The following is an 11,672-nucleotide window of genomic DNA, read 5'->3' on the forward strand; positions in this document are numbered from 1 at the left end:
TTACCTCCTCAACGACTGCCTCTCATGGGGGCACTAGTCTGCCAGGTTCCCAGAGCCCCACATTGGGCGCCAAATGCTGGGCTCCTTCCCGGGCAGGTAGGTAGTGCTATGGAAGGACCAGGCCTGCTGATTCCTCCCAAGGGATTGAAGGTGGAAGATGAGCATACGACGACTCAAAAAACTCTCCTGGCCACCAGAGAAAAACCACATTGAGTCAGGAGTCTTTTTGAATCAGGAACTCACAGAAAAAACTCACTTTATTGCTATGAGCAGTTGTCTACATCATGTTGAGGATGAAAGTGGTGATTTTAGGAAGGGGGGGAGGAGAGGTAAGGGCCAATAGTAAACTGTAACTATTGAAATGGTAATTACAATTACCACGTGGAAGTGGCAGGCCAGAAGCCATTAGGCATCTTGCTGAGTCCTAGCTGGCCAGAGACAGGTCGCCAAACTTTAGCTAGGCTCAGGAAGTTCCAGTAGGCCTCACGCCTGGGCCTTTCAGGGCCCAATAATAGCTGATAACAAAAAAAAAAAATACAAATGCTACTTCAAGATCTCTATATCATCCAAACTTGATCTAATTTTATCTCTCAGCAATTTAAGCTGAACTTAAGTAGAATGTGAATGCTATACTTATAAAGATGAGCACACAATAAAATGGGAAATAGAAAAGGGCTCAAGATTTTAGTAACTTATCACCCTATATATTTTAGTGGCATCACTCGACCCTGAGTCAGCGATCAGAACACAAACAAAATGATGGAAACAGTACCAGGAGAAAGGAATGGCTCAACACAACCTGTGAAGCCCAGCTTTGCACATCTGCACACCTAATCTATACTTACTGTTTTTCTAAGTGGACACCATCATGCTTTTGTTAATGAAGGAAAATCTTATCTCCAGCCTATACTGGTAAGGTGAAATACGTTGTGGCAGGAAAAGCATGGAAAGAGCAGGGACTTGGGAGTCATGTATTTACTTCCACAGGAAGGAAGTAGAGAAAGAACACTAAATCCTGAATATTCAGGTCTCTTTCCTCATTATGTTATGCCCAGTTCTTGGCACCCTCAGTGACCACCAAGGAGAACCAAACACATATGCAAGGGCAAGGAGCTTTATTTTAGGCTTAAGTTCGGTCTCTTAACTTCACCAACGCAGTGGATCTGTACAAGAGCCCCGAGTAGTGGGAGGGTAGGGTTTTTATAGGGATTTGAACATAGAAGAAGGGGATGGGTACATGATTAGTTGATTTAAACAGTGTACTCCTCTGGTTGGCTTAGGATTTTGGCGGGCCAAGTTGGCAGGTTGGTGCTAGAGGAATTGAGCTTATCTATGACAACAGGAATGTATGGCATAATCAGTTTCCAATGTTAAACCCACACTTAACCAGAAAAAAAAAAACCTTAGATCTTGCCAGAAACAAACTTAGGCCTACTGAGGACTCTGAAACCTGTCATGGCATCCATCTGGTTCCTGAGTCCTTCACATTATACAGTCAAGAAACCCAGCACAAAGTAATGGTGGCACCTTTCACCTTGGTGCTGTTACCTTCATGTTGCTAGCCAAAACATCCAACTAGAAGGAGCATAAGGAATGAACAGGTTTCTATCATGCTTACAATTTCAAAAGACTTAACCATGGTGGAAAAAGCATGAAAGAGCAGAGGCTAGATGTCACACTGTGTCACATTAGCTTGGATGCAGCAACAAGAGTGAGTTCAATAGTCAGCATCCCATAGTGCTGGACTGACAAACCTCAAAAGCATGTCCTCAGGGAAACACACACCAGCAATGCCCCACCTCTCAAAAACTCTACCAGATGGGGATTGAGTATGAGGTATATTATCAAGCACATGAGGCTACAGGGAAAACTTTACATTCAAACATCCCACATTCTGCCCCTGGCCCCTATAGGCTAATGACAGTTTTATGATTCCAAATGTATTCAGTCTGACTTTAAAAGTCCCATTGTCTTTAGCAAACCCAATACTGTTCAAAGCTCAACAATCCAAAATCCCAACTGAGATTAAATACAGCCTAGTTAAACTTTAAGTCTTGTAAAGTCAAAGTACAATTACTTATTTCCAACACACATGACACAGAGTAAACATGTCCATTGCAAGAAGAAGCCACACTGAGGAAAGATTGGAACAATATAAGTTGGAAAGACAGCAAGGCAAACAACAAATCTTCCAGCTATACCTTTGGGACCTGGAAGAAAAACCTTCTTGACTCCAAATTTCACCCCTCCAGACTTGGATTCTAGCTTCATGGGAAGATTCAACTAAGCCAATATATGCAGCATTCCTTGGCTTTCATTCCCCAGTACTTGCATCTCTAAAATCTGAGGGACTCCACTGAAACCCATTGTTCATTTTATGGCTCCATTTTTGATATCATAGGGTCTCCACACACAAACTTCAAAAATTCCCATCACTGCCCAGTGGCCATCTGAAAACTTTGTGCACTTTCCGATCCCTCTTTGCTGCATTTGTTTTACTTCCAAAAGCAATACAATGTAAGTGAGCAAATGTGAAAATATAGGAAGAATGAAATCTGGTTTGAAGAACTGGAATGTCCTTTAATAGTCCTTCACAGACGGCCCTCCTTTCAGACTAATAAGCACTACTCATACTGTTCTAACATAGATCAGGTATCCCATTCTTGATGGACCACCACCATGCTTTTTAACATGGGCTCTGGGTATCAAACTAGCATTTTCATGCTTACAAGGTAAGCATTTTACTCACTGAGTTCTCCTCCCAACCCCCTAAAATGCTACTTATAAATCCAGATATGTATATCAGAGCCAAGATGAGGTTTGTCCCTACTAGGTTCACCATATGGTTGCAAAGGCCCTATGACATGGAGACAATGACAGATGGCAATCTGTCACTTGTCTGTTGGTGTTTGAGATGAGCTAATAAGTATCGTAAGTATCATCTCTGCTGTAGTTTGAAACACAACTTAAAGATAGATTCAGGGGGCTGGAGAGATGGCTTAGCGGTTAAGCGCTTGCCTGTGAAGCCTAAGGACCCCGGTTCGAGGCTCGGTTCCCCAGGTCCCACGTTAGCCAGATGCACAAGGGGGCGCACGCGTCTGGAGTTCGTTTGCAGAGGCTGGAGGCCCTGGTGCACCCATTCTCTCTGTCTCTCTATCTGTCTTTCTCTCTGTGTCTGTCGCTCTCAAATAAATTTTAAAAAAATTTAAAAAAAAGCCGGGCGTGGTGGCGCACGCCTTTAATCCCAGCACTTGGGAGGCAGAGGTAGGAGGATCACTGTGAGTTCGAGGCCACCCTGAGACTCCTTAGTGAATTCCAGGTCAGCCTGGGCTAGAGTGAAACCCTACCTCAAAAAACCAAAAAAATAAAAATGAAAAAAAAATTTAAAAAAAAAAGATAGATTCAGGAACCAGATAGCTGAAAATCTATATCCTACAAGTAATACTCAAGTATTTATGTATAGAGTAGCTCTGGTTTCCTAGTGCCGCAATCTGGCATTAGATTACTAAAAGAATACCATATATCGTATGTTCTTAGCTTATATTAGTTTAGATGAAGTATAATCAATGTACCTATTATAAGAGATGTAAATGCTCCTAACACTCAGTGAAGTGATAGATGCTACATTTCCCTCTTCTGAAACTGCAGCAGGAGACTCCTTTGATGGTAGCTAACAAGAATTCTATGACTATGAGCCTCACCCCTTTGGACAGTATATAACTACCTTATCTCAGGAGACAGCTGCATGTACTTAATCTTATTTGACAGAATCCTACACTTATGGATGTAAATCTCTCCTTCTTAAAGCATGGGAAAATTCAGACAAAAGATTGTAAAAGGTATATAAGTCCACTACAGTCTGAGTTCAGGGCCTCTGTCTTTCTCTGGCATTAGCTAGCAAAGGTATGCACATAAATAAAGGCTCTCTCCCTCTCTCGAAGTGGGTTTTGCCTGATTCCTCACTGACTCACTTAATTTCTAGAACATAGCTGGTGTATTGGCTGGGAAACTAAGTCATGAGAGTCTTGCATACAAACTCCTGGTCCTTTGAGCCACTGGCATGGTAGCAGAGTGGCTGTGGAGGGGAAGGAATATCCTGCTTGCTTATTTGGGAAGCACACTCCCTGACAGTTTTCAGAGTCTAACCTCTGATTGGAGCTCTGCCCTCCTGTGGCACCTGAGCCCTGACCAGACTTGGAAGAAAAGATGGAGGGGGCCACCAGGTGACAAATGGCCCAGATATGTCCTAGGGACCAGAAAACAGACAGAGATAGCTGCTTGGGTTAAGTATAGAGATTGATCACCTCTGAGTAGACTCCATGTGTATGGAGTCAAAACAGTAGCTGGAGGGTGGCTCCATGTGTGTTCAAAGCTGAAATGGTCACTCCATGTGTTTGGAGCTGAGGGCAGGGACACACTACATGTGTTCGGAGCTGAAGGTTAGAGCTTTACAGGGGCCTGACGGGGCCACTAAGAGATATTTACATAGCCTATAGCGAGGCAAATGCAAGGTTGCACATACCCACTAGGCAGCACAAGCGACTGGAGTTCGATTGCAGTGGCTGAGGCCCTGGCATGCCAATTCTTTCTTTCTATCTATCTATCTATCTATCTATCTATCTATCTATCTATCTATCTATCTATCTATCTCTAAAATAAAAAATAATACTGAAGGACTCAGGAAACCATAATAAGCCTCAGAATCATCAAAAGTCCTAAGTTTCTGCTTCCCAGCAAGGTCAGTCTCCTGACAAGGGAATGGACGGTCTGCACCATACCTTCCTGTGGTCATAGATAAGTGTGCTCAAAATAAGTTTGCTGGGGTTTCTGTGGCGGTGGCAGAGCGAGAGTCCTGGCGGGGTGGGCACCTCCCTCGGGACTCCCGGCGGCCCTGGCGTGAGCGCCCCGCGACAGGAAACACCTCCCCCAGGACATCAATGCAAGCCTGAAAAAAGCAATTTCTTCCTCCTAAGCCATGGTATATCAGTTGTACAGAAATACCACTTTGGGAAACAGTCTTCAAGAGAGGCTAGATGAGCTCATACAGGCTCAACAGATCACCCCTCAACTTGCCTTCAAGTTCTGCTTCAGTTTTTAAGGCTATAAGCTCAGCGCTGGCCCAGAGGGTCAGGAACAGAGTCAACTTCAGGGGCTCTCTAAATACATGCAGATTCTGCGATAATGTATGGACTTTTGTATTGAATGATGTTGAATTCAAAGAAGTGACGGAACTTATTATAAGGTGGATAAAGTGAAAGTTGTAGCCTGTGATGGTAAAAATACGGGCTCCAACACCACAGAATGAAAGGAAGATGGCTTTTCACTCCGTCTCCTGCTGTTACTCCTCGTCTTTGGAAGAGAAGCATAGAAGAGACTCTTTTTAATTTATTCTCACATTGCAAGAATGACCACACTGCTCTGCAGCAGAACGAGGCCTGGGACCCTGCTCTCTTCCATCACCTTTACTATGCAGACAGCATGAGTAAATTAGCTTTGAAGAACATTCTTTAATAAACCCTTTGAAAATGCAAAAAAATTAATAAGTTTGCTCAAAATAAGTAAAGTCCTTTGATACATATAGTCAATCATAATAAAGGTTACCTAATCTGCTTGGAATTCCCCTAGCCCCCTACCCATCAGCTTTGCCCACCAGCATCCTAAGCCTACCAGAAAAATACAGATGCAGTTACTGCTTAACTCAACCAATCATGTAACTATTCCCCTAGTTCTCCCTATAAAAACCCTGCCCCCCCCCCCCCAGCTGCTCAGGACTCTTGTACAGATCCACTGCACTGGTGAAGTCAAGAGTCTGAGCTTAAACTGGAAATAAAGCTCCTTGATCTTGCATGCTTGCTTGGTTCTCCTTGGTGGTTACTGGGGGGGGGGGGGGGGCTGAGAACTGGACATAGCAATACAAAAATTAAAAATAAATAAAAAGGGATATACAAGAGGTTATGATATTAAAATGACACCAAGAGAGTTAAAAATCCACTTTGAATAAGGATGTCCAGGTTTAATGTTAAATAGCCTACAGAAAGAACTCTAAATGTAACTGAGATTATAAAATAGGGACAATACAAGATTCTCCTACTCTTCAACTCAGACCAGAAGCTTCAAGGCCAGAGATCACACACAACTGCCTCCAAACCCACTCTTCAGTAATGAGATACTGGCTGCAAAGATTTAAAAATGGCTAGACCTGAGGCCACAAAAAGTGGGTGGAGGGAGGCAGTGAGGTCTGGGCTACTAGAAAATTTTACCACTCCATGGCCTGACTCTGGAAAGGGACTAAAAGATAAAAATGAGACAAATCAAGGTTGAAGTCTCTTTACAAGTTTATGCAGAGGCCTCTGAGCTAAATGTGACTAACATGCTTGGACCAGATCTGAGGAACTTCACAGGCTATATTGCTTCTGACGCTAAGCTAAGGCCAGGAGTTCCAGCCTTTGTTTTCCCATGGGTCTTGGCTCTGAAAAAAGAAAAATGTATCTATTACAAAGTTTGTTTTGTCTCCCTTGTTCTATACTAATGGACTAAGTGGGGGGTAGGCAAAGCTGGGGGGAAGAGGCAGACTGCAGAGTAGGTCTCACTGTGGGGGTGCTATCTCACTGTGCTCCCCAGTGGATGGGGACCATCAGAAAAAGTTAAATACTAAGGCTGTGGGGGGAAAGTCATTGAAGTTCCTAGGTTACAGAGCAAGATTAAACTTCTGGTTGTTTCTATCCACTGTTTACTTTTCCTTGGGAGTGAATAATGGAAAGATAAAGTCTTTTCTTTTGTTTACTGATCTCCTGCTGAGAGGGGATTAAGGCTTTTTGAATCTGGTTATCTTTGAGTTTATAAGTTTTATGGTTCAAAAGATTTTTTTTCATCAAGGTCAATGGTTCATAAATCTTTCAGCTATATTAAAGTCTTATGATACAGTGTTAAGGAGTATTCAGACATTGTTCCCTCACAGAGACTGGGATGACAAGGAAAACATAAGGAAATGAGATGGACATGTGATTTGTTTATGCAATAAACAAAATTTAGATAAAAATTTTTATTGGTGGTTATAATAAGATAAAATGGTTAAAAGATGAACTAGAAGAAAATTTTAAATGTTAACTGATAAATGTTTGATAACCAAAAATTGTAAGGTAAAGAAAAAGAATAAATAAAGAGAAAAATACCAAAAAAGGTAAATAAACAGAGATGGATCTTTAAAAAACTTAAAAGGACAAATAAAATGCTAATATCAGTCACTCTAGGGTTGATTAAAAAGGAGAAACTGTGGGCTGGAGAGAGGGCTTAATAGTTAGGGTGCTTGCCTGTGAAGCCTAAGGACCCAGGTTTAATTCCTCAAAACCCATGTAAGCCAGATGCACATGGTGGCCCATGCATATGGAGTTTCTTTTGCAGTGGCTAATGGCCCTGGCATGCCCATCCTCCCCCATAAATAAGTAAATAAATTTAATTTTTTTAAAGAAGAAAAACCTCAAAAGGGGGACAATGTTTTAAAATTTTCAATTAAGAAATATGTGCTTTAAGAGACACTCCTTTCCAATTAGTGTGTTTTCCTCCTGTTCGGATGAAACCTAAAATTGTTTTAATTACACAGACATATAAACAAAAGGTCATCTATGGTCTGCCAACTATGCACCTTCCTTTGTTTATACACTATTCAACTGTTTAGAAGGGACCAAAAGATCCTAACTGGTTTGGTGAGGTTCAAAAATATACTATAGGGCCCAGTGTGGTTGCACATGCCTTTAATCCCAGCACTCGGGAGGAAGAGGTAGGAGGATTGCTGTGAGTTCAAGGCCACCCTGGGACTCCATAGTGAATTCCAGGGCAGCCTGGGCTAGAGTAAGACCTTACCTCGAAAAAGCAAAAAAAAAAAAAAAAAATACACTATAGGGCTGGAGAGATGGTTTAAGGGTTAAAACATTTGCATGAGAAGCCTAAGGACCCAGGTTTGATTCTCCAGGTCCCACATAAGCCAGATTCATAAAGTGGTGCATGTGTCTGGAGTTCATTTGTGGTAGCTAGAGGCCCTGGTATGCTCGTTCTCTCTCTCTCAAAACTACATTTTTAATTTTTTTAATTAAAAAAGTATGAAAATTATAATCCAGAACAACAGATGTCTCAGGTGGTCACAAAGATGCCAGGTTCTGTACAGAAAGAGTAAATTGACTATTCGGTGGGACAAATGTAACCCAAGATTATTTAGTCCTGGACAGACAATAATTAATTCTCCATAACTGCTCCAGCTTCAGTTGATTAAAAAAAAACATTATTGTTATGAACAAAAGAATACAAAGATTAATTTAATGACAAACATGCTTCTAAAGTTCTGTTTATGAACTTTTTATTTTTTTTGGTTTATTTTTATTTATTTATTTGAGAGGGGCAGACAGAGAAAGAGGCAGAGAGAGAGAGAATGGGCGTGCCAGGGCTTCCAGCCACTGCAGACGAATTCCAGATGTGTGCACCCCTTGTGCATCTAGCTAACATGGGTCCTGGGGAATCAATCCTCAAACCGGAGTCCTTAGGCTTCACAGGCAAGCACTTAACCGCTAATCCATCTCTCCAGCCCTATGAACAATTTTTGAAAATATGAGTTAAAGTGTAATATATCTTAAGAGTAAGATTAGATTCAATAAGACTTGAATTTTTGGTTATGGGAGTTAAATATTCTCTTAATAACAAAACCCTCTAATAATGTAATTTTAATCAGTTTTATATTCTTTAATAATAATACACTCCATTTTTAACTTAAAAGTAGCTGGGACCAGTTCTGTGGTTAAAAGAGAATGGTTCTTTTTTTTTTTTTCTTGGTTTTTTGAGGTAGGGTCTCACTCTATCCCCTGCTGACCTGGAATTCATTATGTAGTTTCAGGGTGGCCTTCACAGCAATCCTCTTACCTCTGCCACCCAAGTGCTGGGATTAAAGGCATGCACCACCATGCCCAGCATGAGAATGGTTCTTTTTAATTTTAATAAGTTGGGTCAGTCTTTGTTGGCTTTTGAGCCTAACTAATATTTCTATATTCTCCCTTTTAAGAGTTATAACCCAGCCAGGCGTGGTGGCGCACGCCTTTAATCTCAGCACTCGGGAGGCAGAGGTAGGAGGATTGCCATGAGTTCAAGGCCACCCTGAGATGACAGAGTTAATTCCAGGTCAGCCTGGACCAGAGTAAGAACCTACCTTGAAAAACCAAAAAAAAAAAAAAAAAGAGTTATAACCCAAAATAATTTGGAAAACGGATGTGAACTCAATCTGGCTTCTTTACACTAGAAGTAGATAAGAAAGAGTTATAAAATCTTAAAATCTTTACTGTTATGGACTAAGCCTTGGATAAAAATAAGAAGAAACCCAAAAAATCAGATATAATTAAAAGTAATTTTTAGGGTTGGAAAAATGGCTTAGTAGTTAAGGCACCTGCCTGTAAAGCCTAAGGACCCAAGTTCAATACCCTAGTACCTACATAACCAAATGCAAATAGTAGCACATGTGCCTGGAATTCGTTTACAGCGGCTAGATGGCCGGGTGCCCTCATTCTTTCTCTCTTTCTACTAAGTAAATAAATAAAAATAAAATACTTTTAAAAATTATTTTTGGGCTGGAGAGATGGCTTAGCGGTTAAGCGCTTGCCTGTGAAGCCTAAGGACCCCGGTTCGAGGCTCGGTTCCCCAGGTCCCACGTTAGCCAGATGCACAAGGGGGCGCACGCGTCTGGAGTTCGTTTGCAGAGGCTGGAAGCCCTGGCGCGCCCAGTCTCTCTCTCTCCCTCTATCTGTCTTTCTCTCTGTGTCTGTCGCTCTCAAATAAATAAATAAATAAATAAATAAATAAATAAATAAATAAAACCTTTTAAATATTCATTATACCTCTATTAAAATTTATTAGTTATAAATGTTTCTAAATGATATTAAGATACATTTAGCTACATTTGTATTTTTTTTTAATTTTTATTTATTTATAAAATAAATTTTTTTGAAAGGAGATGACTTAAGCAAAAAAATCTAGAAGTAACCTCCTCTTCCCTGATGGCTCAAGATGGGATGTTTTACCAGGTTGTGATCAGACCAGTTTGAAGGGTAAAATAGACAGTCCAAAGATTTTCATCACTGGTTATGTTTACCTGGTGGTTATCAATTTGCATTGGTCCAGTCTCTGCTTGTTATGCCTTATTACAATAAAAATGCTTACTTTGCCATCATATGTTAAAATATGCAGCTTGTTTTGATTTTATAGGACTTATAGTTATCAAACTCAGATTAAGCTCGAGGCTTTAGAACTATCTTAAGGTTGGTAAAAGGTTATAGGGACTTATAAAGCCAGTCTAAATACAGTTTGCACTATGAGATAATCATAATCTATGAAAAATTAATTTAAATGTGTGGACCCATAAAATCAGACTTAAATCTTGTCAGCAATGGATAGAGCTCCACCAAAATAAAGGTATGTTTGAAACAAATCTAGAGTCCAGCCCTAAGATATGAAGTCTGATTTAAAAATACTAGTGATTGTGGGTTGTTTGATGGTGCTCCCTTGGAATTTGTAACATAAGGAAGCCCACTCACCCCTAGAAATCTGGACACACCCCCACCAACCTGGAGATATGATCTAAATAAAAGATGGGAAGAAGGAGCCACTGGAGCCAGTTTGGACTGGCCCTATACATCGCTCTACCTGCTTTTAAAGCTACAGGTGCCGCCCTGTTGATTCATCACACTCAGGTGAAGAAGACCCACGCAGCTGAAGGGAACATGTCTTGGATGGCACAACAATGTACAGACCAACCACTCTGAATCACGCTGTGGAGGTGCCAGGAGCACTTCAAAGATCTGCAGCTCTGCTCTGACCACACCCAGAAGCTGGTCACTCTATACACACCTGAAGCTTGAAGATCTACAGGCCCGCCCCAATCACGCAACCAGGATCCGATTGGTCCATGCATGTCAAAAGCTTAAGAAAGTCTACAGGGGACACCTTTGGCCCATTATCAAGATGCCATTCCATCCAATTTGGTCTGGCAGTGGTACTGTTGCTGGTGCTCTCAGTGGGGATGGGACCAATGGCCTCATGGGGTTAAAACTTGAAACAAAAGCTATAGCCCTGTTCTACATAATGACAATACATAATTAAAAGGGGTTTCTGTTTTGTAATAGTCTGTGCCACATCACGCCATACAGTACTGGAAAATGCCTGTAAGTAAAAACTAAAATTAGAAAAATAGGAGTCTCTACACACTTTTATTCTTTTAAATATTTTAATTTTATTTATTTATTTATTTTGAGAGAGGAAAAGAGGGAGAGAGAGAGAGAGAGAATAGGCATGCCAAGGCTTTCAGCTACTGCAAATGAACTCCAGATGCATGTGCCACACTGTGCATCTGGTTTATGTGGATACTGGGGAATCAAACCAAGGTCCTTTGGCTTTGCAGGCAAGTGCCTTAACCACTAAGCCATCTCTCTAGCTCTTCCACACACTTTCAAATACCTTGTCTTCTAAATTCATGGATGATGTACACCAAATAACTGAGTCATTGTCAAACCTACAAAAATAGCTAAATTCCCTGGCTGATGTGGTTATACAAAACTGAAAAGGCCTGAATCTGTTTACAGCTGATAAATAAGGCCTATGCTTATTTTATTTTTAATATTTTATTTTTATTTTATTTGAGA

General features: G+C 41.0%; 1 pseudogene; it reads left to right on the plus strand.

The window, feature by feature from the left end:
- Positions 1-4,975: 4,975 nt before the first annotated feature.
- Positions 4,976-5,318, plus strand: LOC101595989 (annotated as a pseudogene).
- Positions 5,319-11,672: the final 6,354 nt, after the last annotated feature.

Source organism: Jaculus jaculus, chromosome X, assembly GCF_020740685.1.
Source record: "Jaculus jaculus isolate mJacJac1 chromosome X, mJacJac1.mat.Y.cur, whole genome shotgun sequence".
Taxonomy (NCBI): domain Eukaryota; kingdom Metazoa; phylum Chordata; class Mammalia; order Rodentia; family Dipodidae; genus Jaculus; species Jaculus jaculus.